Source organism: Camelus bactrianus, chromosome 7 (assembly GCF_048773025.1).
Source record: "Camelus bactrianus isolate YW-2024 breed Bactrian camel chromosome 7, ASM4877302v1, whole genome shotgun sequence".
Classification (NCBI taxonomy): Eukaryota; Metazoa; Chordata; class Mammalia; order Artiodactyla; family Camelidae; genus Camelus; species Camelus bactrianus.
Genome location: NC_133545.1, coordinates 65,139,076 through 65,166,023, shown reverse-complemented (window position 1 = coordinate 65,166,023; position 26,948 = coordinate 65,139,076). Strand labels below are relative to the sequence as shown.

At 35.2% G+C, this 26,948-nt stretch overlaps 1 protein-coding gene across 7 annotated transcripts in view; it reads left to right on the top strand.

Annotated features, from left to right (window-relative positions):
- ZNF804B (zinc finger protein 804B) overlaps nt 1–26,948 on the top strand; it is an 873,532-nt gene that overhangs the window by 629,448 nt on the left and 217,136 nt on the right. The window lies entirely within an intron of this gene.

Below are 26,948 nucleotides of genomic sequence, written 5' to 3'. Positions count from 1 at the left end.
TATTGAACCAAAAATACCTCCAGGATGATCCTCTCCAATTCAGTCACATAATTACAGTTGCTCACAAGATAAATATTTCTCACAGCAAATTCAGTAGGTCTCAAACTGAAAACGCTGTTATCTCTTCACAAATGGAGTTCCTTTTAGACCAAACTAGTTTCAAACAATGTTAAAACATTTTCCCAAATCACATGGGAAAAAAAGATTTTCATTAAATTCCCAATTCGCAGTTATTGAATCTTACCAGTGTTACTGAATGTTATTTCCCAAATTTGTCGTCCTCTGCGGATCTATCACCAAGTCATTAGATTGGTATTATATTTATTGTTTTTGTGTGTACACATATTTTGCTTCCAAAATAGATTATAAACCACCTGAGCAAAAGGATTATACCTCTTTTTCTTGAACAGTTTGAGTAATTAACAAATAATAAAAACTATTAATAATATAGTGCAGAACTTTATAATTTTCAAAGCACATTAAGATTTCTTAATTTAATGGCTGAAGCTCAGAGAGGTCAAGGGATATTGCTCCAGGTTTCAAAGCCTGTAAAGGAGAGAGGCAGAACAGGAAATTGTATTGCCTGAATTCGCATTCAGTGTTTTTTCATTACAATATTCATCTACTGTTACGGAAACGACAGGTCAGTCAAGAAACAAGCACCACTCGGAGGGTTGGAGTACTCAGATGTATTACACCGGCAGGCTCAGAGGGGCTTCTGCTCCAAAGCTCTGAGCACCTTCAAGAAGTGCACATGAGGTTTTATACGGTAAAGTACAAGCTTGGGGTATTCGGCCAATAGGCATGGAACAGCTTTAGCAGCATTATCATCACAAAAGTGGAGGCAGGGAGGCAGCAAACCAACATTCCAAAGCCAGATATGTATCTTTGAAAACTCAGCTGGCTAGAAAAAAACATGAACAGCAAACCAACACTAATTAACCTAGATTTACAAGTTAGTCTAGCAGAACTCAGATCAGTATTCCAATACTTAGATTTGTGAGTTATCTTGTTAGACCAGCCCAGCCTCTCCTTCACATTCCTACTTGTGAGTTATCTTGTTAGACCACCCCGGCTTTTCCTTCACACTGCCACTTACTCATCTAGAATGATATAAGCTAGGAAAAATGTAAATTCATTTTTAATTGTTAATCCAAAGCTAGGAGTTACTAATTTTTTCTTAGTATAGAGATTCTCTCTCTCTTTTTCTTTTAATATTCAGGTAGCAGAATTCCTGGAGAAGGAAAGGAGGGAGGGTTCCTAGAGTAAGAAACATTTGGAAACTTGAGAAGCTTCTGCATTAACTGGGCAACATTTGCTTACTGAAAATAAAGTCTTCTCCAAAGCATTTAATAGGATTTTTTCACTCCTCTCTGGAAAAGCAAGATTTTTGTTGGTGTTATTCACTTCATTTTCCCACCCAAAATAGTGAGAGCAAATATCTTTGCTGTAAAGAGTTGCATCTTATAAAACACTCTTTTAAGGGCTACATTTCTCATCCACCATCAGGGAGCTAACGTTATCGTGTGTTTCAAACCAGAGTCGAAGGCTGTTGAAAGGTCATATACAGTTTACAGCTTTCTTAATCCCACTTTGGAACATGTTTCTCCTATAAAATGTTAGATTTTGATTGCTTTGCTTTTTCACAGGAAGACTCTAGGATGTTCTGTTGTACAGAGATAATTTATTACTGGGAAAAAGGTTTTGATAAAGTAGAAATATAGTTATTTCAGTATTTTGTCCCAAGAGTATAAGATTTTATCAGAGACAGGTAATTTTAAATTAGTCATGCTCCTGAGAGCAATTAAGAGAGAAGAAAGGTGGGTATTAGAAAGCTAGTACTCCGTATTAAAAAATCTCTAGCTGGTGAATAGTTGACTTAAAAATTAAGCATTAACTGACCATACTTTAAAAAAAAAAAAGAAGCATCGAATCTACCAGCATGATCCCTTGTTTTTTCATGATGGTGGACAGCTAGCATCTATGCACTGGGAGGGCCCCCTTTGTCTAAAATGTACCTTCCTTTCTGCACTTTAATCTGAGAATCTTAATTGTCAGACTGTATCTTAGTGATGCAGGAAAACAGATGTGGGACATGAGGAGGGCTGTGTCCCAGGCTTCGGTTGAGCCCCTGGGACGTGCCCACCAAGTGTGGGTCCTTGGCTTAGCGCAGGAAAGAATTCAAGAGCGAGCCACAATTGAGTAAAGGTAGATTTATTCAGGGAGACACATCGAAAGGCAAGAGAAAGGCCACGAGGTGTGGGGGTTGGGTGCTCAGATTAAAAGTAGGTACACACTCCATAGACAGAGTGCGGGCCGTCTCCAACTGGTAGAGAGGCGGCTGTGAGGCACCGTGTTGCTAGTTTTTTTGGGTGTAGTGGCTTCATATGCTAATAAGTGGAAGGACCAGTCTAAGTAGCCTGGGGAAGGGATTGGGATTCCCAGGAAGTTGGCCATTTCCCACTCTTTAACCTTTTGTGGCTAGCCTTTGGACTTCCATGGTGCCTGTGGGCGTGTTATTTACCATGTTAATACATTACAATGGGCGTATAATGAAGCTCAAGATCTGCTAGAAGTTAAATCTCTCATCATCCTGAGCCTCAAGGCCTACTGGGGGTTGAATCTTTTACCATTTTGATGTTAATTGCTGTAGTATTCCTTGAATGGTTGTGCCCTGACCTCTTCCATCCTGTCTCGTTAGGTTTCCCTTGTTATTTTGTTTTAAGTTACTTTATTTTTTCCTAAAATTCCAGGTTGTTTATGAAAATCTAATTTAAGTATCTCTGCTTGATTTTGCTCTGAATATTATTGATGGGGGCACAGGCCTGTGGCATGGTGTTTTCTATAACTTTCTAAAGAGAAGATTTCTTAATCAGGAGTGCCTCCTTTGGAAGGAAGCTTGTGGGTTGCTTACCTAATTCTTAGATAAGGGCATGATATCAAAGAACTACCTCACTGTTCTTAACTTTTGTTTTCTGGAATAGAACAGGGGATACCAAATGTCAGTAAAGCAAGGCAAAGTTAAGTACAAGAAAACAGTGTCTAGCTAGATAAAGAAACTGGAAGGGGAATCTAGTATTTTGAATAATAACTTATTTTAATCCAAATTAATCTATTAAAAAAATCTCACATACTCTAAGAAAAAGATTAACTGGGCAGGTAAATAAACATACACACCGAAAGTTTGACTTCCACAGAATTTTATCATTAAGGATGATGAGAGAAGTTAGCCCTAGCCACACATTAGACTGCCAAATCTGTAAATATCAAATGTATATCACAAAAAGAGTCATGTAAGAACTTGATAGGAATATCTTCTCCTTCATTTACAATATTCTTTTGCCAACTCTACTACTGTCTTTAATATTTGGATAGGTGGGTGGTAGCCACCTAAGGTATTTTTTCAAATGCGATTTCCAACAGTGAACAGTATAGTATGAACTTCCCCCTGTGGTTCTCTCTTCCTCACTAGTGAACTTGATTGGCTCAAATTGTTCAAACACCCAACTGAGGAAACTAAAGACCTGTGTTTAAGTCCCTAGTGGGAAAATGTGTTAAGATGATAGATGTCTTTCCTAGCTGAACACAGTGGTCCATATGTGTTGACAAGAACAGATTATCACTCCTTTGCTTCAAGGAAAAATACCTCAAGAACTTTGCTCTATTGATGATGCAGAAATAAAATAAGATCATACATGACATTCAGCTAAACAAATACTTATAAAAGATGACATTTTGCTGTGTACATTGATTAATTCATCTCTACTCACCATTTGAATGTATTTGAAGACGTCAACAAATGGATAAATTTCCTGTTAGGCATAGAGTCTTGTGCAAGTTTCCGTCTCCCCAAATCATAAGATAAAGAAAGATACGTTTGTTCGCATCAACAACATTCAAGATTCACATAGATTTGCGTGAGAAATACACAGGAAATCCATGGAGAAGTAGTGTCTTGTTCATTGCTTTTTCATTAATTCTTTTGTCTGACCATTCTTGATTCCCACCTTTAGCTGTTCCTTCCTTTGAGGGCTCAACTTTTGTACTAGGACTTTCCCTTGTTGTAGCAGAGCATCATTCTTATCTCATTGTTCATCTCACTTTTCCCCATGGAATAGAAAGTTTTAAGTGGGGAATAAGATTATATTGAAACTAAGCTGATGTAGGATTCTTAACTTTGCCAGTTATGGACAAGACCCTGCCATTAGGGTCTAGAAGTGGCTGCTGCACTTTGACCCTCACTGTGTGTCTACTTACACCCCATGACAGTATCATTAGATGTTTCACATTTTACATTAAACTAGTGAGGACTTCTTTGCCAAGCAACTGTGATTTGGCACAGCCCTCATGTCTAATAATATCCCATTGAGTAGATGAGAGGTAACTTAGCCCTCATGAAACTAGACTATGGATAACCATTCAATTTGTGGTTGATAAAAAGCAGGCATGATTTCTTCTCCTGGTAGAATCTACCTCTTACTTCCCTTTACAATATTAGATAGTCATTTATTTGGGGTGACAGTCTTGAAGGTGGAGAGGAGTGTGTGTTATTGCTTAGCTCTTGCCAATGTATTATTATGGAGTTTTAGCCTCACCCTCTTAAGTTAACAATTTAGCCCACTAACTTAAAGTTTTCCTTCCTGTTACGTATCTTACTACAGATGATAATGCTTGTCTGATACGTCGGTGTCAAAGTGTTACTGTCACTAGAGCTCTGCCTACTCCAAAGGCTGGACCATCACTGCCTTCACACACACTTAGCTGTTAATTTATAACCAATGGCACAGTCTTTAGGAGGCTCTGTAACTATCTCTTTTCTGAAACTAGCTGCAGAAGTTATTATTGTATTTACAATTTCCAGACTCCTCTCAGAGAAGAGTCTCACTCTTTTTCTTCTTATGTGTAACTAGGACAGTGTCCAGTCCTTTAGGTGGTCTGGAGCTCCTGATGGATATCACTTTTTATGTACTTGCATAGTCTACACAGTCATTAACCCTCTTTATTTCAGTCAAATATCATAATATTGAAGATTCCCACATGTCAAGATTAAGGGGACTAGTCTCTGGGGCTAGTCTTCCGCCTCAATCATAAGTACCCCTGAATAGAAGAAATCAAACAAACGAAACTTCCAAACAAAAAGTAGAAGAGGAAAAGGACTCACCCTGTTCTACAGTTCTACATTCTTCCTTCTTTTCCTTTTTAAACCAGTATTCCTATCAAGTTCATAGTAGGAATTCAGAGAGAGTTTTGATGTTGTGAGAGCACAAGTAAGGAACATGGTATGTCCCTTTGCCACTAATGTGGAGGATAAAAACATGGCCAACTGGAATTGGTAAACTACACAACGTTTATTCCCAGAAAACTTGACTTGTGCTGCTTCCAAGTTCTCCCCATTTCTGTTTCAGAATATGCAAAGTTGGTACCTCCCCAAGTCAGTTGTTAGCACAGCATTTTATGCATTCCAGCTGTTATCATCCCTGAGATCAGAGACAGAAACATAATGAAACTGTTACTGTTTCCTGTAATGTAAATTAAAAATGACAAATGCAAAGAAATGTTTGAGAGAATTGGGACTTCTTCCCAAGTACTAAAATGAGAAGCCTGGCCTTGGGTAGGTTTCTGAAAAAAAGAAAAAGAAAAGAAAAAGAAAACCTACATTTGCTTTAGCTTGAATCTCCAAATGTCTACTATCAGTTTTCTTTGACCTCTGCACTGAAGGACCCGTTTAGAGTTATCTTTCAAAGGAACCCTAAAAGCTTAATGGTGGGAGGAGCTAGGACATATTCTGAGTTGTGGGGTTGTCTCTTGGGAAAATACAAATTTCTTTCAAATCTCCAGCATTGCTATCCAGCGCCAAAACACACTGGTGATTAATGCTAATGGGCCCTAAGGTATATACCTATATAAACCCTACCTATTAAGGAGTGCATCTTAACTGAAATATGGTCCCCTTTTCAGGCCCGTAGGGAATGGGAAGAGATGAAATCTTTCAAGGAGCTGGTTATACCCATTCCTATAGAGCTAGTGACCCACTATAATAGTATGTGATTTTGCCCACTTAACAGTACTTTTCAACTCTTCAGTTTTTTCTCAGTGCTTACTATACAATTTACAGTAGTGATCTAATGATTAGTCTTAAACATTTTCTTGATTTTCAGGTACTCAAACTGAGTTTGAGCTAATAGAATTCAGAGATGTTTTAAACCTGCAGAGTCAACTCAAACATGGCAACAGAGATAGACTTTCTGCTTTTGAATGAAATTTCAGTGGGTGGATGTTGTATGAGTGACATTGGCCTTGTTATTTGCAATTAGTTAAAATCTAAATAGAAAATTAAGCACTTTACAATTTGAATCCTTAGCTTGTCATTTGTTATGAAACTCTTATATACTTTGGAAAGTAACAGGCTACAAAGTGATTAAGACAATCTATTAAAGCATATACTACAAGTGCATGTGCTATTATTTGAATGTTTAAGATACCATGTAAGGGAGACCATTCCAAAGTTAAATATAATTTTCTTTAATGCATTATGTATATAATCAAGCTGCTTTGAGGTTATTGACATGCTGAATAAGACAAATTGTATTCTTTCTTGGAGCAGTTTTAAACTACTGCTATAAGGTGGGGATCATACTGATTGCTCTATTTCCTCATAATTTGTCAAAATGAAGCTTCCTTTTTTTACCTTTCAAAAGTAATTACTCACCATTCACATTTTCTTTATCCATTCACTTGTTGGTGGACATTTAGATTGTTTCTGTATCTTGGCTATTGTAAATAATGCTGCAGTGAACGCGGGAGTGCAGATCTCTTTGAGATCTTGAATTCAACTCTTTTGGATATATATCCAGAAGTAGGATTACTGTGTCATATGGTAGTTCTGTTTTTAATTTTTTGAGGATCCTTCATATTGTTTTCCATAGAGGCTGTACCATTTTATAATCCTGCCAACAGTGCACAAGTTCCAGTTTCTCCATATCCTGGCTGACAGTTTTTATTTCCTGTGGGTTTTTTTGTTTGTTTGTTTCTTATAATGGCCATCCCAACATGTTCAAAATGGTATCTCATGGTGGTTTTGATTTGCCTTTCTCTGATGTTTAGTGATGTTGAGCATCTTTTCATGTGTCTGTCGGTGATTTGTATATCTTCTTTTGGAGAAATATTTATTCAAGTCCTTTATCCATTTTGGAATCAGGTTGTTTTGTTTTGAGTTGTAGGAATTTCTTTTATATTTTGTATATTAATTCCCTATCAGATATATGGTTTACAAATACTTCTCTCATTTTAAAGTTGCCTTTTTACTCTGTTGATTGTTTCCTTTGCTGTGAAGCTTTTTAGTTTGATGTATCCCCACTTGTCTAATTTTGCTTTTGTTGCTTGTGGTTTTGGTGTCATATCCAAGAAATCTTTGCCCACCCCAATTTTATGAAGATTTTCACCTATGTTTTCTTCTAGGAGTTTTATAATTCTGGGTCTTACAGTTAAATCTTTAATACATTTGAGTTTATTTTTGTGTACAGTATAATGGTCAAACTTTATTTTTTTCTGTGGATATCTAGTTTTCCCAATCCCATTTATTAAAGAAACTGTCCTTTCCCCATTGTGTATTTTTAGCACCTTGTTGAAGATCCATTTATTATATATGTGTGGGTTTGTTTCTGAACTTTCTATGCTGTTCCATTCATCTATATGTCTGCTTTTATGCCAATACTGTACTATTTTAATTACTATAGCTTTAGAGTAGCTTTCAAAATCTGGGACATGATACCTTCAGCTTTGTTCATTTTAAGATTGCTGTTGCTATTCAGGGTCTGTTTTGAGTCCATATGAATTTTAGGATTGTTCAATCTGTTTTTGTAAAAAATGCCATTGGGAGTTTTATACAGATTGCATTGAACCTGTAGATCACTTCAGGTAGTATGCTCATTTTAACAATATTAAGTATTCTAATCCATGAACATGGAATATCTTCCCATTTGTTTGTGATTTCTTTAATTTTTTCATCAACAATTTATAGTTTCCTGTGTACTAGTCTTTCATCTCCTTGATTAAGTTTATTCCAAAGTATTTTAATATTATAAATGGGATTGTGTTCTTAATTTTTTTCCAAGTATTTTATTAGTGTGTAGAAATGAAACTGATTTTTGTATGTTGATTTTGTATCCTGAAACTTTACTATATTCATGCATTAGCTCTAATAGTTGTGTGTGTGTGAGAGTCTTTAGGATTTTTTACATTTAATACCATGTCATCTGAAATACCAATATTTGAAGTATCAATCAGAAATAAAGAGTTCAGAAATGAAATAAAAAAGGAATCACTGGAAAGACAGGAAGAGGGTAATGAGAAATTAAGAATATCCATAAGATACAGGGTTTCAAAGTGTGATAGGCCAAATAAAGCAAAGCATTGACTGAGAAGTGTCCACTGGCTTGCATAAAAAACAAGTCATTATTTGCTTATAAGTGACACAGCGTAACATGTTTAAATGCTAAAGGAGAGGAGCCAGAACAGAAGAAATATTTGAAGATACAGAGAATAGAAAGAAGAATCTCTAGAGCTAGGTCTCTGAGAATGTTAGATGGGACAACATTCTGCACAAAGATGGAGACACTGACCTTAACATAGGAAAGGGGTTTGTTCTGTTGTAATAATGTAAAAAATAAGCAAAGATACAGTTAGGGTGGTAAGTTTAGAGCCTATGACTGGAAGAGAGAAACCAATCTTAGATTTCTTAGCACTTCTTCCTGCAGAGGGCTAAATTCTGTAATTTTTACAAACATTCAGTAAAACTACAAAACTCACTTATGACTTATGAGGGTACAATGGTCAAAATAAGGAATATTATGTAAATTGATCTCATTTTTCCTTTTTTCCTTCTTATTTTTATTTTTTCTTTTTTTTTTTTTTTTTTGGTTAGAAACAGGAAGAGAGGACCTTTTCTAGATGAGTCTGCATTGGTATGTGTGAACTTTCAATGCAGAAATAGAAAATGTTGCAGAGGAAGCTATTCTCTGAAAATGTCACCCTTTTGCATGGCAAGACCCTAAAATCATTCCTCTAGGGATCAGTTTAGGGCAGATGCTAATGTTAATGTCATCTCTGAGAGAGTCAGATGACTCTCCAGCCTAATAGCCCTAGTTCTCTTATTTGGCACAAGAGTTTACGCTCTCAGTGTTCTGCTTCTTGTAGTAGGAAAGATTCAGCAGTTGGTCAGCTCCTCTTTTGGCTTGCCTGCAAACTTGGAAGGGTTATCAGACTGGTCAATTGGTTAATCTTTTGATTTTTTTACCTCTGGAATTTGTGTATCCTCATTTGTTGAACAAAGCTCTTTCTTTACACATTTACTGAACCAATGATTCCCAGACTCATCATGTTTATCCAGCATGGGAACTTTGGAATATTTAGGTGGCACATAGTTACATAATGGTTCGTTATATGTTACATATTTGAAAAATATCAATAGATAACATAAATAACACAAAGGGGGGTGAGTGTTTTCTGCAGTAATCTGAACAAATACTTCCAGGAATTTGAGATGGTTACAAACAGTAACTTGATTAGCTCCTGTGAAATAGAAAGCAAAATCATGTACAAATAGTGAGCATGCAGTGGGATATTTGAAGGTTTCAGTAGGATGGGAAAGCGTGAAATGACACTGGGGAGAAAGCTCTCGCAAGAAAAATAGGATTGCTGGGCAACTTTAAATGCCACTTGTGGTTAGAAACCATGGAGATAGAATGACCTGATTGACGGCAGGCAGTTGTCAAATGTGCAATGTTGTTGGTGCGTTTATGGTGCTGTCTCTGTGGCTTTAAATGCCCTTTTCTCCTTCATCTGTTTATTAAGAGAAGCTTGATCATTTAAGAGTTAATTCATATGCTTCATTCTCTTCAAGATCTTTCCTGATTATCAAGCAAGGAAGGTAACACCATAAGCATGTGATATATCCTTGTTAGAAAAAGTAACATTATGCTTCCTTTGTGCTGACTCTTCTATGGTGATTTTCTTAAGTTCTGTGTCCTTCAGTTTCCTTGCCTGTCAAACATGGAATAATAACAAGGTCTATTTCATAGAATCGTTTCGTGGGTTAAATGAGTTCGTATGTATAAAGAAGCTGAAGGAGTGCCTGGCACAATTTAAATGCTCAGTTAAATTTAGTCATATGTATTAGTATTTGTCATTGTATTTCCATCATTTATTTACATGAATTAATCTCATACTGGACTGCATAGTACTTATCAAAGTTGTCTTTGTATGTTCAAAAGCTGAGTATGGGCTTGCAATAGAGCTGTTACACTTGTTAAGTGTTTGCTGAACAAATGAATGGCAATGGATAAGATAATAAATACTTCTTTTTTGGGGGGGAAAGCTGATATTAACAGAGGAATGCTAGTCTAAGATGTAATACACAGTAAAAGAAAAGAAACATACAGACTTTGAAATCACACTGAGTTTCCAGCTGGTTGATCTTGAGCATGTTGCTAAATTTTCCTGATTTTCAAATTGTTCATTTGCAAAATCAAAATAGTGACACTCAACTCATGGATTTGTGATGAGTATACGTATTTTCACTGAACAGGTAAATGTTGGTTTACTACTCTCATCACTAGCTTCAAGCTTCATCACAGAGGTCACTGCTGTCATCCTTATGTCACTTTTTACCTTTCAGTTATTCAACTTAAAATATTAAGGCAAAGCACCTTAGTAGCAGTGATTTTTCTGCTTCCTACAAAGAAACTTTGATCTTCATTTTAATTAGATTCTCCATCTAGTAATGTAATTATTTTGAGTGGTAGAAGTTGGAGTGATGAGTGCTGCTTAGGAATTTCAGGTGGTGACAGTGTTAGTCGTACTCTGATGTTTGGCTAAGTAACAGGGGCAGCAGTTCTGTACAGAAAGACGTGGCTCAATTTTGATACAAAAATTTGATGTACAAAGAGACTTATTTTGGGGGAAAAAACTACTAAAAATATCGGGGTTGTGCTTAAGTTACCATCTGCAGGCATTAGTCATGACTGTGTTACAAAAGAGTAAATTCAGTTCTTTGGGGAAAGGAGGTATAGAAGGAAGTCAAACACAGTCTTCTGATGAGATGAGTCAATGTGATCTTATCAGGAAGTAAGATGGTGGTTGAAAAAATCAAAACTTCTGAGTTCTGTTTCGATCAAGATCATCCTCTCTAAAAAGCCGTAGTCCAATAGGAAGCTCAGAGAAAAATAGTTGAGTACTATATAAGACCTCATTACTACATAAGCAGTTTGAATTTTCCTTTTAATTTTTTTTTAGCATATTTTCAAGGACCAGAGAAAAGTGAACCAGTTCTTGGATTCATAACACTGGTGGAAGAGAATGAGGTTGGGTGTAAGAAGTCATTTTCTCAATCCTGAATCATATTGTTTGATCATACCACATATTTATTTATTAATAGACACTGTGGTTGTTTATGGCAAAGAAAGCAAAATGGAAAATAAGTAGACCCACGAACACTTCTTTCAGCCTCATGATTTATTGCATTGTTCTCATTTTTCTGCTTCTTCCTTACTTACCAGCCTTGTGTCCTATGATTCTAATCTTAAATATCCTACCTCATTTGGTCCAGCCTCATTTCTCAATTGAATTTTTTAAGAAGTGGTTTTCATTTCCTTTGGTTTGTTTTTTAAATTATTTGCCACAATATATAAAAAAGAGCATTCTATCAAAAGTCAGTTCTGTCACTCCTGTTCATTTGCTCCCTTGGTTGCCCAGGTTCACTGAATATTTAAAGCCCTTAATAAGGGTTCTGACCTTGACCCTCACTCCAGTCTTACTGACTTGGGTTTCTTTCTCTGACATTATGCTACAGTTATTGTTGCAGTTGTTACATGTATGTTCCTTTTGTATAGATTCTTGCTAACGTTCTTTTGTATAGACTGTGAGCCTTCCCTAGCATGACTTCCTTTACCAGTCATCACTTGTCAAATGTTGGTTCCTCCTTTAAAACCCCACTCAGTTATTCTTCCACTGTTAAACTCTCCCTGACTGTGGTGTCTCACCTGGACTCGGCTGCTTACCCCTGTGTCACCATGTACAATATTCTGCTACGGTCGTCTCACTCTCTCTTCCCATCATGGGTTTGTATAACTTCCTTCACCACTAGACCCTGAGCTACTCAAGGGCACAGCACCTTCAGCCTCTTTTCTTTAATTTCTAAAGGACTTGACACAGGGTAGAAGATAAACAACATTTTGTTTAACTTAATTCACATTTTATGTTATACAGATATTGGAGAACTGTATTACCAGTGTAGTAGAAATCAAAACACAGAGAGTGCTTCCTATGTCTTTTCTTTGCTCTGCCATTAAAATTTATAGGATGTAGAGAAGGGGGATATGCTCTATGGGCTTTGGTTTTCCCCATATTTACATAAAGAATTGAATAGATAATAACCAAGTCCCTTTTCAGCAAAAATATAGTGTATTTTAAGTCTATATGGAGATCACTGGAGTAAACTGAATAAACTATTTTTTAATATCCCTTAAAATATCAGCATGGCCTTATTTTTCAAACAGTTTATATCATATCATGCAAATTTCAGATTCCAGAGACTACTCAGTTACTTCTTAGGAAGGACTGTTGAAGGTGAATTTATATCTTTAGGTAAAAGGCAGCCTTTTAAAAATCAGTCTAGTTTGAAGGCTGAGGTACATAAAGGGAATGGGTTTGTCTGGCATAGCTAGATTTCATTTCATATTGGCCAATGCTTTAATATTTCTACACACACACACACACACACACATATATATATTTTCCTGATACAACCTATTCAGTGACTTGGAAGCAAATACTGTGTGGTCTCCTTTGTTTGCAAGCTTTCCTTTTTGGAGTATGGATAATATATTAGCTAAGTTTTAGGCTAAGCCATTTTATTTTGAGTTGAAATAAACCTCAAGGTATTAAATGTAATAGGAGTAGCTAATCTTTTGCCACATTTTCAGGAGGCTGTTTTTTCCTTCAATTTTTATATCTTAGTGAGATGAATATTTCAAAGGTCATGATTTTCAATTTTTGTGGCTTCATTTGTGGAAAATGTATGCCCTGAATTTTTTTTTATAAGACAGTCCAGGGACCTGAAGAGTGTGTATGTGTGTGAGAGAGAGAGAGAGAGAGAGATGGAGAGAGAGAGAGAGGCGGAGGAGGGGGGTGTGGGAGAAAAGGCATAGAGAGAATAGAAAGAATGTATTAAGCAGAAAAGTTGAGACTCAATAAATATTTAAATACTAAGATATCTGGGAAATTTTTGACTAGGTTCTAGAGTGAATGTTAAATGTTAAAAACGAATACTTGGGAAATACGAATTTTTCATTTTATATGAGTCAGATAATATAAATTTATTAGCTTTCAAAATATTTTTAAAATTATGAGATCACCCTTTAATAAGGCTGTTTATATTAAGGAGGTGTCATATTCAGAAACATGACAATAGACATAAAGCTGGGTGTTAAAAGCAGTGCAGATACATCCACGCTCAGGGAGAAGACTTGTGAGTTTACAGCCTTTAGGATGTTGGGCAGCCTTTAGGATGAAAGTCAGTGTGAAAACAGGAGGAACATCAGTGAGTGGAAAGTAGATACGAAATTGTTAGAATTCCTCAGCAAGACCCACCTGGGAATGCGGAACCCGTTACTTAATAGAAAATAAAAATGTTTCCTTTTACATTTAAGGTGAAATTTAAACCATGAATCTATAAAACTTCTCTTTGAGTGTTTTTTTTAGTAAAGGAAAAGTTACCATCTTCGATAAAAGACGTAATTAAAGAGACTGGAAAAGATGACGTAATTAAAGAGACTGGAAAAGAAATATCAATCCAAAAACTGGTTAGGGTTTGGCTTAAGAATATAACTAGGATAGAGAACAAACTTACGGTTACCAGGGGATAAAGGGAGTGGGAAGGAATAAATTAGGAATTCAAAACTTGCACCTCTTGGGGAGTGATGGAAATGTTAGCTGTCATGATTGTGGCAGAGGTTTCATTGATGTATATACATCTATCAAAATTCATCAAATTGTACATCTGAAATATGTGTAGTTTACTGTACAGGGATCATATTATAATAAAAGTGTTAAAATATAACTAGGAAAGAATGAGAAGTATATTAATAAATGAGTAAGAGGTCCTTGGTTTTGAACCTTTACATTTTGTAATCATAACATGTATAAGATTAACCAGTAGCTAGTGAAGGAATTAATTATGAACATCAATGACTACATCAGTTTTAATTTTATTATTAGTATAACATCAGCATTTAAAAGTATATGTTTCATTATTCTTTTTTAAACAGGTGCAAAACGTTTTAAAATATGTTAAAGTAAATAATTTTTGAAGTAGAATTGATGCCTTCCTACATATTCATATCTGTGGTATTATTTGACATTGAATCCTAGCTAAATAATTTCAAAATTATTTTATGTTAAATCCACTCAATAAGCATTTATTGAGTACTACATGCATTAGATCTTGTGGAGATGGGAAATAACAGATTAATAAAACACATTCTCTGCCCTATAATCAAATGGGAAAGGTTTTTAGAAAAAAAAAAAAAAAACCCATATCAGATCACATCCACTAAACCCAATGTGGCATCCTTGAATACAGCTTTTCTTCTAATTTCAATATAATTAATTAGAAAAATGAGATTTAAAAGTTCCTGCATAATTTATTGATTATTTAACCGTCTACATATGGAATTCTCATTACATATGGTATTCTGAGCTCAGTTTATCACTGTCTAAATTTTCTATTGAAGAAGCTGTTGGAACTGAATCTCTACATTTGTACATTGTACATACACACATATCACAATAGACAGTTACATTTGGGGGATGAGATTATATGTGCATAAGCATTCTGGAGAAATATGATGGTGAAAGCAGTATTTTAAAAGATAGCATTTTTTAAAAGTGGTTTAAACCAGGTATCACTTATTTTTTTACTACACAGTCTATTTGGAAAAGACCCATCTGCTCAAAAAGAAAGCAAACATGATTACTGTTACAATTATCTATTCAGAGGGGATGTTATGTGAACAGGAATATCACAGGCAATTCAAAAAAAAAAAAAAACAACTCTTGGTAGGTTCTATCACTAGCAATGAATAGGGTTTAATTTCATTTCATTATGGTTCAAAAGTTTCCCGAGGGTGTAATTCTGATTTCTTGCCTTGGAAGCCAATTGTGTTATTAGAATAACAAGGTGATGTATTTTCTTAATCACCTACATTGGCTTTTTATTTTGATGATAGTGAAGCATTTTTGTGTGTATGTTTCACGTGATGTGGAAAGGTGAGTTGAATGAGACATAAATCTTTGAAAGCCTGGGAGCAAAGTACATGTTCTGGGCAAAGCTCTAAGTGACAAGATTTGATAAGTGTTTCTTATACTCAGGCAATTCTTAATCAATTAACAATTAATTAGGATTCCAGACATTACTTAGCTGGCATGGCCTTATTTTAAAAACGTAATAAATAAAAGGTTTGGCATATTCAAAATCTATGAAGATACCAATTCAGGCATACTGGACACATTCAAATATGTATTGTTTTTTTTACTACATTGAACCTATAACCAATGGGAAAAACAGTTCACTGGAAACTTTGCAGTCATTCAAATATATATGATTCATTTGTTATTTATGACTGGAAACTCTTTTCTCTACATTTGTTTGCTGTGGATTGTAAAACTAAACACAGGATTCTAGTTAAAAGCAACAGAACAAAAGATGCAAGATACCTACAACAGCAGTTGAGCACTCAGTGTTAATTCTCAGTTTCCTAGAATTGGGATATAGTTCTTCGACTTCCTGGGCTGACGTATTGACTCATCCACGCAATAGCTGTAGGTGAATTACTGACTTTCTCTATTCCTCTCTAACCCTTAAGCATAAAAAGCGATAATAATAGTACTACATCATGGGGCTGTTGTAAAAATACCATCAATTGCTACAAATAAGATACTTAAAAGAGTGCTGTACACACACCAAATGCTCAGCATAAGTTCAATAAATTTTAGAAATGGATAATAATAATATTAGTATATTGTCTGATAAATGAGAGTATGATCATTCATATGGGGAATTTCTCCCTCCCCTCTCCCAATAACTAAATTCAAAAAGCCTATGCGGCCAGAATAAAGTAAAGGGAAATCAGTTAATATAATGCACTCCTTATTTAAGTGTGACATTCAAAAAAGGCGCATGAATATATTCTATAAAAGTATGTTTCTTTTATGAACCCTTCACAGTAACCAAGACCTTAACATGAATGCATGATGCAGAAAAGTCTTTCTTATGGCAAAGTGCTGAAACAGACTGATGTGAATACCTGATTTCCCAGTGATCTAATACAGGAGTAAACCTTTGAGAACGTGGGGTGCTGAGCATATTATGCCTCTTCCAATGACTAGGAGTCTGAAGGTGCCTGTGTTTGATTGGAGTCATCCAAATTAAATACTGTTAAGAGGCACCATTCCTACTCCTTTTAATGGCTAAATAATATTCCATTGCATGGATAGACCATATTTTGTTTACCCATGCATCCACTGAGGGACGGGGCATGCTACAACATGGAAGAACCTCAAAACATCTGGCTAGGGGAAAGACATTGAGCCCACAATAACTGCTATTGCCTAATTCCATTTATGTGAATGTTTCAGGAAATGCACATTTATTGAGACAAAAAGTAGATTAGTCATTGCATAAAGGATGGGGGGATGGAAATATTGTGAAATTAGATTGTGGTTATGGTTGTGCACTTCTGTAAATATACTGAATATCACTGAATTGTACACTTATAATGGGTGAATTGTATGGTACATATGATAAATCTTCATAAAGCTATTTTAACAAGGGAAAAAAAGAGGCACTATTCTGATTGTTGCCTAGTGTGGGGTCTACTTGCTTAAGTTATCAAACATTAGAGTCAGACTTGGCCTGCTGTTGTGAAGATGTGGAAACCAAAATTGTTTTCTTGCTCTGAGATTTAATCTCCTTTCTTACATCATTGAGTTTCTGGAATGCCTATAGATATAAGGCATATTTTCCTGCAAAATGAGCTTTAAATCTACATAATTACTTGCCACATTACATGGATGAGAAACTTTTAACCTAAAGAAAATTTAAGGACAGATGTTACCAATAAATCATTCTAAACCCCAAAAAAACAGAAAAGAAAAAAATATTTGTGTGAGCCCTATGGACATTTCAGTTGAATTCCTTTTGCATTGGCCAGCAGAATGAATTGACTCCTAAAAGTACCAGTAGGAAGTCCAATAAACTGACCATTTGAGATTATTAGTACTGACTGCCTACATGGTTGAGAAAAACCTCGAAGTAGTATATTTTCAGTGCTGACATTGTTCTAGGATGCCAGATTACTGCTGTGAGTTGTATTTTTACCAGCGTGTAGTAAGTACCGTCACCCTAGAAAAACTGTTGATTGTGCCATTTTTTTTTCGTAAATGAACCAAATCAATTTAACAGATGCATCAAATTATTTAAATATGAATATTTAAATTATGGTGTGTGTGTCTAGAATATAGCAGTGTTATTTCAGACTTTTAAGATTCAGAGCTATTTTTTAAGTAAGCTTTTCCTGCCATTGGAGTCAAAATTTGATAAAAGATCAAAGAAGTCTGAGAAACAAGTTATACTTTTGCTAGTTCAGCTCAACTAGAGACAGAAGCACATATTGGTAGAGAGCACAGATTCTGGCCCTGGATTTAGAGAAGGAGCTGGACTTGAATCTCAGTTTTAATAACTACTTGCTGTGTACTTGCTATATACAGAAACGCCAGGGTATTTCTGAAAGTTCTATTTGAATTTCTCTAACTGAGAAGTTTCATGAAGATTTTTCATAGAGAATATTGGTCAGAGTTGTCTCGCTTTGGATAAAATGTAGGACATACCTACTTGGTATTGATTCAGATAGAATGATTGGCCTTAAAATGTTTACCAAATGAGGTTTCTCATTACTGACACTGAACCAAATTTGGATTCCTAATGATTTCTAAACTTTGTTTTCCTATGTAATAAGATTACAGTCTCTATAAGTCATAGGGGAAAAAAGGTTCCAATGTGAAATGAGCTCTAATTTCAGCTATCATAATTTGAGACGAAATGAGAGCTGATCCTACTCTGAAGGATAGGATAGAAATGTGTTCTACTTCTTGGGTTCTTCATGTCCTCTAAGACTCCCAAGGGAATCAGTGATGACATTGAAATCTAGAGTTTCTGAAGGAGTCTTATCTTTTCCTACTTCATAGGCAAAAATAGCTCAAAACACTTTTTCTCATAGACCAGAATATATGACATTTGTATTGTAGAGATATGAGATGGGAGCAGATTTTTAAAATCTGGCGGAGAGGTAACAAAATACTGTATACAAGGCATTTAATTAGTGATTCAATTTTTTTCTAATACAATATGATAGCATATTCATTTCTATGCTCCATTACATAAAATATGCCTTTTTATTGACTTTTTTGCACAGGAATTGTTTGTGTAAAACTAACAGAGAAATCAAGGATAGCTGTGAAATAAATCAAAGTCAAAATGCTGAAAGAAGAAACTTGAGATATTCCTTTAAAAAAAGATAAAATGATTTCTAGATCAGCTCATGGTTGTGTGACATTCCCCCTGATTAATGCCAGGGTTCTCCCAGGCATACTAATAAGATAAAGAAGGAAAAATTTAATTTCTTGTCATCTTAGATGAGGGTTGTTTTAAAGCTGTGCATGCCCCCCCTTTATCATGTCATCACAAATATTTGTCACCCGAGGCAGAAATTGCTTCAATGTGAATTTTATAGTTATTAAACACAGTAGTGTTTATATCATTGTACATCATCAACCTTCATTGTTTCAAATATGGTAAACTAAAACTAACACCTACTTTTAATTATAAACATCTAATTATTTTTATGTTTAATTAAATAGAATATTTTCTGAGTGAGTTACAGAGTACATTTAGTTATGGACGTGCCTGAAATGATGTCATTGAGAAAGTTAATATAGCATCAGTCATAAAGTGTCATGGTTGATGAGAAATTCACTAAAGCCATTCAAAGGACTTATCTACTAACTTTTGCAAATACAAGGTTTGAAGCCATAAATCTTTATGGGAACACACTGTAACAAGTGTACTGTGGTTTACATTTAAAAGCAGTATGTGTTTTATAGTTAGAAGCAATTAGGACTCACTCTATCTGCTGATCTGGTAAGGGCAAGGGGCTCTCGGAACACGAAAACTACCACATCGAAGAACAGTAAGGATTGTTGTTTAAATTCAGAGCATAAGCCACCCTCCAAAAGGGGTCAGCGACATCCTTTTAATAAGACCAGCTTCACTGAATACGTATTAAGGGATATCAGGAGCTAAAATAAGTTAACAGAAAAGAAAACATGAGAAGAGTGTGGCAGAACTGTATCTACCTGTATCTACCAAGATGTTCTCTCAGTCACCTCAGACTTAGGAAAAACTCATGATCTCACCCTCTCAGCATTTCTCTGCTGGTTATTTCTTCTTTTTCTTACACTTTGTCAGTAAGTGGTCATCTCATGTCCAGTTGTTCAGTTAGAAACCTCAGAGTCACCTTGAAGTCCCCTCTCTCGTAGCTTCTCCCGTATTCAGACAAATCCGGATCTTAAATTTCTCTTGTGTTTTGCTGCCATTATTTCTTCTCTTTTCCTACCTTCCTCTCTGTGACTGTCTTCAGTCCATCCTTTGCACTGTGTCCAGAGAGAACTCTAGAACCACAGCCTCAAATATGTCTCCTTGATCATTTGATTGTTTTCCCATTTCACAGAATTATATCCAAGTTCCTTGGCATCGTGCTTAAGAGTCTTAAAAAGCTTTCTCAAATGTATAGTCTAGCCCTGCTTCCAGTCTCACTCAGACCCTTTCTGACCTTCTTGTCATATTCTCACTATTTGTTGCTTCCAGTTCTTTGTACATCCCAAATGACCTCCCCTCTTTGGCTGCATGGTACTATGTCGATTATTTAAATTACTTCAAATTACACTTCTCATGCATAGCTCTTTTAAAAAAGAGTGAGTTGATATCTTCCTTGTGTATTTTGTAGCTCCCTTTACACAACAGTTTTGTGTTAATTATCCCACTAAATTATGACTTATTAATCAACCTTTCTGATTCTCCGGTACTCAAACAAAATAAGTATCTTATTCAACTTTGTATCTCATAGGTTAACTCAAATTTCGACCCATTTAATACTTATTTATTGATTGAGAAACTAACTGGCAATTGACAGGTCTAGATTGTAATTCTGACTTAATGCTAATTTACTACTGGAATCTAAACAGGGAACTAGATTTTGCTAAGTCTAGGGACTGATGGTGGGATGAGATGAGTGGTTCTTAAATTTTACTAGGTCTTTAATACATTCTGAAACTGGTGCACATAGAGAGCATAACCTATATTGTATTAGCCCATATTGAGGGCAGTGACTATTAAACAATTTTTCCACAACGTTTGCATGTCCTTTTGTTTAATCCCATTTCCTTTCATTTTAAGTGACTGAGAATGATTAAGATCAAAGTCTGATGGGGATGTCAACATATAGCCCACAGCTGACATCATACTCAAATGGTGAAAGTTGAAAAACAGGGTTTTGATGGGTTTAATAAAGGCTCCTCCCTTATGATTGTTTGAAACAGTGTCTAGACAGGTGGATGGTATGGATGGGTAGCCAGCTAAATGCGTTGCCCTAAAGCATTCAGGCTTGTTAGAATCATGAAATTATTGTTATTGCGAAAGATCTAGATAGTATGTTTCAGATCTTGGAAATTTCTGTTTGGATTTTCTATTTTGAACAATTTTGAAAAAAGGATCTGGGAAGTTTGAGTTAATTTGAGATAGCTCGCATCGTTCCTGGTTCCCCAGTGTTAGATACAGTCTCCTACTTGCTGTTTTTCAGTCCCCATAGAGAGTGATTCTAATGCTAATATACCCATAAGATAGAATATGTAATTCATGAGATCACTGATCTAGTCAAATGAAATTTATTTCTTATAACCTTCAAATGAAAATTATTTCTTATAATTCTTCATTTTCTTTAATAACTTCATATATTTAGACATAGCCATATATTCTTGAGGCTGTACCTTGAATAACTTAATGAACTTACCTTTTTTCATTTGCCTGAAGTTATCTGTTTTCTGACTACTCTTAGGGCAGGTAGTTTTTCCAGATGATTGAACTTATCCTTTGTTTCAGGACTTAAACTTATGTTAAATTCTTGTGGTTAACTCCAAGTTTTGAATTGGACCTCACATTACTCCACTCCTTTGTGGAGAAGGCATCAGTATCCTCAGATAATTCCATAACACCAGTTAACACTGTCATTGTAAGATTTCATGTCTTGGAGCTTATGATGTATTGGAAGTGATGTTGACTATTGGGAGATTTAGACAATCAAGTACCATTAAGCAAAGGCAAATCTCAGTCATGCAGAAACAAAGTTGTCTTATTTAAAAAATGTGGAAAGTATAGCATAGGCTATCACAATAGATCTGAATTCAGATCCTGGCAGTGATATTTACTGGTTGTGTGATTTTAAATGTTACTTAATATCTCCAAACTCAGATTTCCTCCACTTACTCATAGGGAAAATAACAATTGTCTGGCAGGTTTACTGTAAATATGAGAGAGAACGTATATTAAAAGACTGAGAATAATGACTGGCACTTGTTACATATTATTATGATGATGACTTTTCAGTAAGTGATAATATATTATAATTTAAAAATAAGTCCTTAATTCAATCATGGTAAGAAGGTGACTTAATTAGAGTATAATCTTGCTACTAGGTTGAAAGATGGTTATGAAATAAGATGAGAAATTGTGTAATGCAAAGATGATAGCAATAGAAAATTCTAAGTTTTTTATCACAAAAATTTCCTTTACTTAAATGGTTATAGTACCTGTCTCACCCTTCCCCAAGTACTGTTCTTAATAATTTCTTTTCTTTGCATTAGCTGGTAGTTTTATTTGACCTCTTCTTGTAGGTTTTATGAGATAAATCAAAACCAGATTCAAGGTAGAATAAGGAATTATTCAAGGTAGAATTCCTTTTAGAGAAAACAGAGCATGGTCTTAAATAAGGAATCTGTATGACAAATTGTCTTGCCCTTTGCTTCAGTTTCAGGGTCATGCTTCTGTGTAAAACACTTGCTGACAATATAGAAACATATTTTTAGTTTATCAGTAAATAGCCAAACATATTTATCATCAGATTTCCCAAGTGCCTCCTCTTTCGATTGTGAAAACTAATGTCCATCATCCTCCTATCATTAATAACCATGTGTTGTAAGCATTTACTAATTACCTAGCTGCATTCTGGGATTCCTTGAGGTACCCTATATACAATAGGAATGGGAGATTACTTTGGTTAGTACAGTCAATGAGCAGGCTATGTGGGAGGCAGTAAGAAGGATCAAGTTTTCTCACCAAAGCCAATGATCCATCAAATGGGGACTGCTTTTTTGTTTCTTATTAGCATGGTCATCACTGTTGGAAGGTGGGGATGACCTCATGGTTCCCTTCAATGATGTGTTCGAGCTGCCCTGTATTGGTTTGCAAGAGCTCACTTAAAATTTTAGGAAATTTGCCACCTGATTTTTAAATATTTGGTAGCTTGAAATTTGCCCTAGTATTGTAGCACATAAATTAAAAAATACTTCTGCTCTTCTATCCCCCAAAGATCTTGTTGTTCAACATTTATTAGCACATCTGGTTCACTTCTGCAGCTTCAATACTCAGTCAAGGTGAATGTCCCTTAACCCCAGATTTAATCACTGTGAGGTAGGGATGCAGACATTAGGAACTGATTGAGAAAATCTGGCTTCTGTTTAATTTAGCTATTACTAAAAAGCAACAAGGACCCAGATGGATATATTTATTATTTACTGTCAAGTTTCAAGTAAAAGAGATTTAAAAATACACTCCAGAATATATACCTCTCTGGATATAACTCCCTTTGAGCAGTTGTAAATTTCCCCCTAAATCCAGAAATAAGTATAGGGAGAAATAAATATTATTTTCCAATAATGAGCAGGCTACCACAATTTAGCTGTTCTAGGTTCAAAACGCTGATGCTTCCAATATGAAAGCATATTTTAGAAGATAGGTTAAAGTTTTAGAAAAGTTTTAATGGAGGTTACAAAAAAAAAGATTATTCCTAGTGACTAACGTATGAAATTTTATCCCTTAATGCAGCATCATGAACTTTCTATAAGACTTCCTTTCCATCCCCAGATGAAAGGGGATTATAGTTTATTGCCAAATAAGAAATCATGAAATCAGAGTCTTAAATCAATATTCATGTGGTCTAAAATAATTGCTCCTGTAAAACAAAGTCATACCACTTTCAATCTATAATAAAATTCAAATGGAAAATTGGCAAAATTCCAATGCTTGCTCTATGGTTAATGATTTTACAACTAGTCCCTTATATCATAAGCGCATGAGCCTTGGATTCTTGTCCTGGATGATCTGAGAGTCACTTTATTAATTCATGTGTTCATTAGGACTCATTTAGGATATACTTTATTCTTCTTTGAGATGGTTTAAAGTTTAATAGAGAAAAAAATGCTGATGTTCTAAAGGTGTATGAAACATCTTCATCTACTCCAGCATTACTTATTAAAAGATCTTTGAATAAAATAATTAGTAAATTTTCTTGTTTTTTCAAAACAGTTTATTTTTCATTTAACAAAGCTTGCTTGTTATAACAAGTGAAATTCGGGAGACAATAGAGAAAAGCTAGTAATAACCCCAGTTCCTCTTAATTCTTATCTTCCTGTGCTAAAAATTTTGGGCATTGTGTATTTCATTTCACATCACTTCTCAAAATTCATGAAAATACATACACAAGTGCATATATTCATTATTTTAAGGTTTTACTAAGATGAAAGAACAGCATAAAATTTGCCCTCCAACTTTAGATTTTTACTTTAAAGTATATTATGGGTACCACTTCTGGTTAGTAGATACAGATTATACTCATACTTCTTCCTGGCTACATAATATTCCATGACATAAAGGTGTCAGTCTTTTTCAGTCACCTACTCACAGACTTTCCATGTGTGCAAGCCTCTGTGTGTGTGTGTGTGTGTGTGTGTGTGTGTGTGTGTGTATGCTTTTATTGCAGTAAAAAAACATCCCAGAAAGTTATTGCTATCTGAATTTTGATTTTAATTGATATTGCCAAGTGTCTCTTCGAATATATTGTTTAGTTAAAATCAACTGTCTTTAACACAATCATTCATTCTTTCCATAGCATTAAACCATTTTAAACATTACCAAAAGTTCTGTTGATACAGATCATTAAATTTAGATATAACTATAACAGCTTTAGAATGTTTTATAAAATTGAATAGAATCTGTTTCTTGTGGGAGAATTCTGTAAGAGACATTTTGATCGCAATTTCTATAATGCTAGCTGTCAGAAGGATATTCAATCAAATGAATGAATAAGTGATATCCCTTTTGTCAAAATCACGCCCTTACTGCATTTACCTTATCTTTGTCTTTATAGCAAAAAGTCATACATTCTATTCTGACAGACACTTGGAGTCTTGTTGCTGAACTCAGCAATGTTTCTTGTCAATTTTCCTTTACCTCAGGTGTGCTCATTTCTGTTTAACTCCAGCATCTAGAAATAATATATATTGGCAACTCAAGCTGAATAACAAAGTTGATGTGGGTGGATTCTCTCTTGAGCGACTAATTTTGAGCATCTACAGAAGTAATATTAAGCATAATATTAATATTAAGAGTAAACTAATTTGTGTTGGAACATTCCAACAGGGATCAAAGAAGAATTTTGGATCAGTGTTATTATTTTTGACAGAGGCTTACACCTTGAAGTTTCTGTTTTTTTGTTTTTTGCTGTAATGATTGTTTTTTCTGTTACAACAATCATTCTTTTAATTTCCTTCTACCTTCCTCACATTTCTTCTCTTCTCTCTCACGTTCTCACTTTTTCTTTCTTTTTTTTTTGCTGAATGAAGCAGGTTGAATGTTCTTATTGATTCTGAAAAAAATCCAAAGACCTCTAAAGGGAACCTCTTGTATTGAAGATAGAAATATGAGAATAATATGAGAATCAAAGTAAAAATTGAGGTTCCCACGTAATGCTGGTTACTGGTCTTGTTCTGATGATAGCACTGTTAGAGAAGGAGGAGCACAGGGAACAGATTCTGTGTTGAAGTGTTTTGCTGCTTACTGTTGTCAAGAAGGGTTTGAGGAAAATACACAGTATGTGTCTTCTTTGTAGCAGGGAAAGTAGACATAGGTCGGGGGAGACTACCTCCGATTAAAAACCAGTAGCCCAGGAAACCGTTCCACCTCCGGTCCCAGATGCCTTTTGTGTGGAGCATCTTTGTTGTCATAATACTCAGATAGACAGGACTGAACCAGTGCAGGAAAAGCCTAACACCATCCAAATAGCAGAGAAACAATCAATGAAATACTTTTCTGTAATTGGAATGAGAAGAAACGTTAATTATCTGTAAAAACGAGGTTGGATCTGACCAGACAGGCCTGATTTCCTGACTTCTAAGCAAAGGGCAGTAGGGGAAAGATTAAAGAGAAAGGGAGGCCAGAAACAGGTTGGACAGTCCTAGACAGTGACCAGGGTTCAGAGCGAGGGCCCCAGCTCCTTCAGGGACATGGGGAGAAAATTTATTTTATTTTTAGAAACTATGGATTAATCCAAAATACATACTTCTGGGCACAGAGAAGAATAAATAGAGTTTACAATATCCCTGCCTTCATGAACATCTGGGTTAATAGTAGGGCATTGAGAGGGGGTTGGGGGTGGAGCTAGATGGGCCTGATTACAGGAGAGAGGAGTCAGATGATGAATGGCCACTGAAGGGAGTGTGTCTGTGGAGTGGGCTTGGGGTGGGGGCAAGTGGGGATTTTTTTTTTCAAATGAATGTATGAAATACCGATTTGGTGGTTTGATCCTGTGCTATTAAATTATCAGACTAGTGTGGAGAAAAGGGAATCTTCCTGCACTGTCGGTAGGAATGGTGTGGCCATTATGGAAAAAAGTATGGAAGTTCTTCAGAAAACTAAAAATAAACTTACCAAATGATCTAGCAATACTTCTGGGCATATATCTGGAGGGAACTCTAATTCAAAAAGATACATACAGTGTTCACAGCAGCACTATTTACAGTAGCCAAGACATGGAAACAACCTAAATGTCCATCAACAAAAGTGTCTGGTTAGAAAAGCTGTGGTATATGTACACAATGGAATATTACTCAGCCATAAAAAAAGAATTGGGCTATTTGCAGCAACATAGATGGACCTGGAGAATGTCATTCCAGTTGAAGGAAGCCAGAAAGAGAAAGAAAAATACCATATGATATCACTTACAGGTAGAATCTAAAAAAAGAAAAAAGGCACTAATGAGCTTATCTACAAAACAGAAACAGACTCACAAAGATAATAAACAATCTTACGGTTACCAGGAGGAAACGGAGTAGGAAGGGATAAATTGGGAGTTTGAGATTTGTGAATATTAACTAGTATATATAAAATAGATAAACAATAAGGTCCTATTATATAGCACAGGGAACTATATTCAATATCTTGTAGTATCCTACAATGAAAAAAATAATGAAAATGAATATATGTATGTACATATATGACTGAAACATTATTCTGTACACCAGAAATAATTGACACATTGTAAACTGACTATACTTCAATAAAATAAAATAAAATAAAATAAAATAAAATAAAATAAAATAAAATAAAATAAAATAAAATATCAGACTGAAGAGTCTTGATTCCCTCCTCAGACTGAGGAGTTTAGTGCCTGATCTGAGAGAAAGCTCTGCTTGCAGGACTAGGCCGAGGCATCCTAAATTCAAATGTA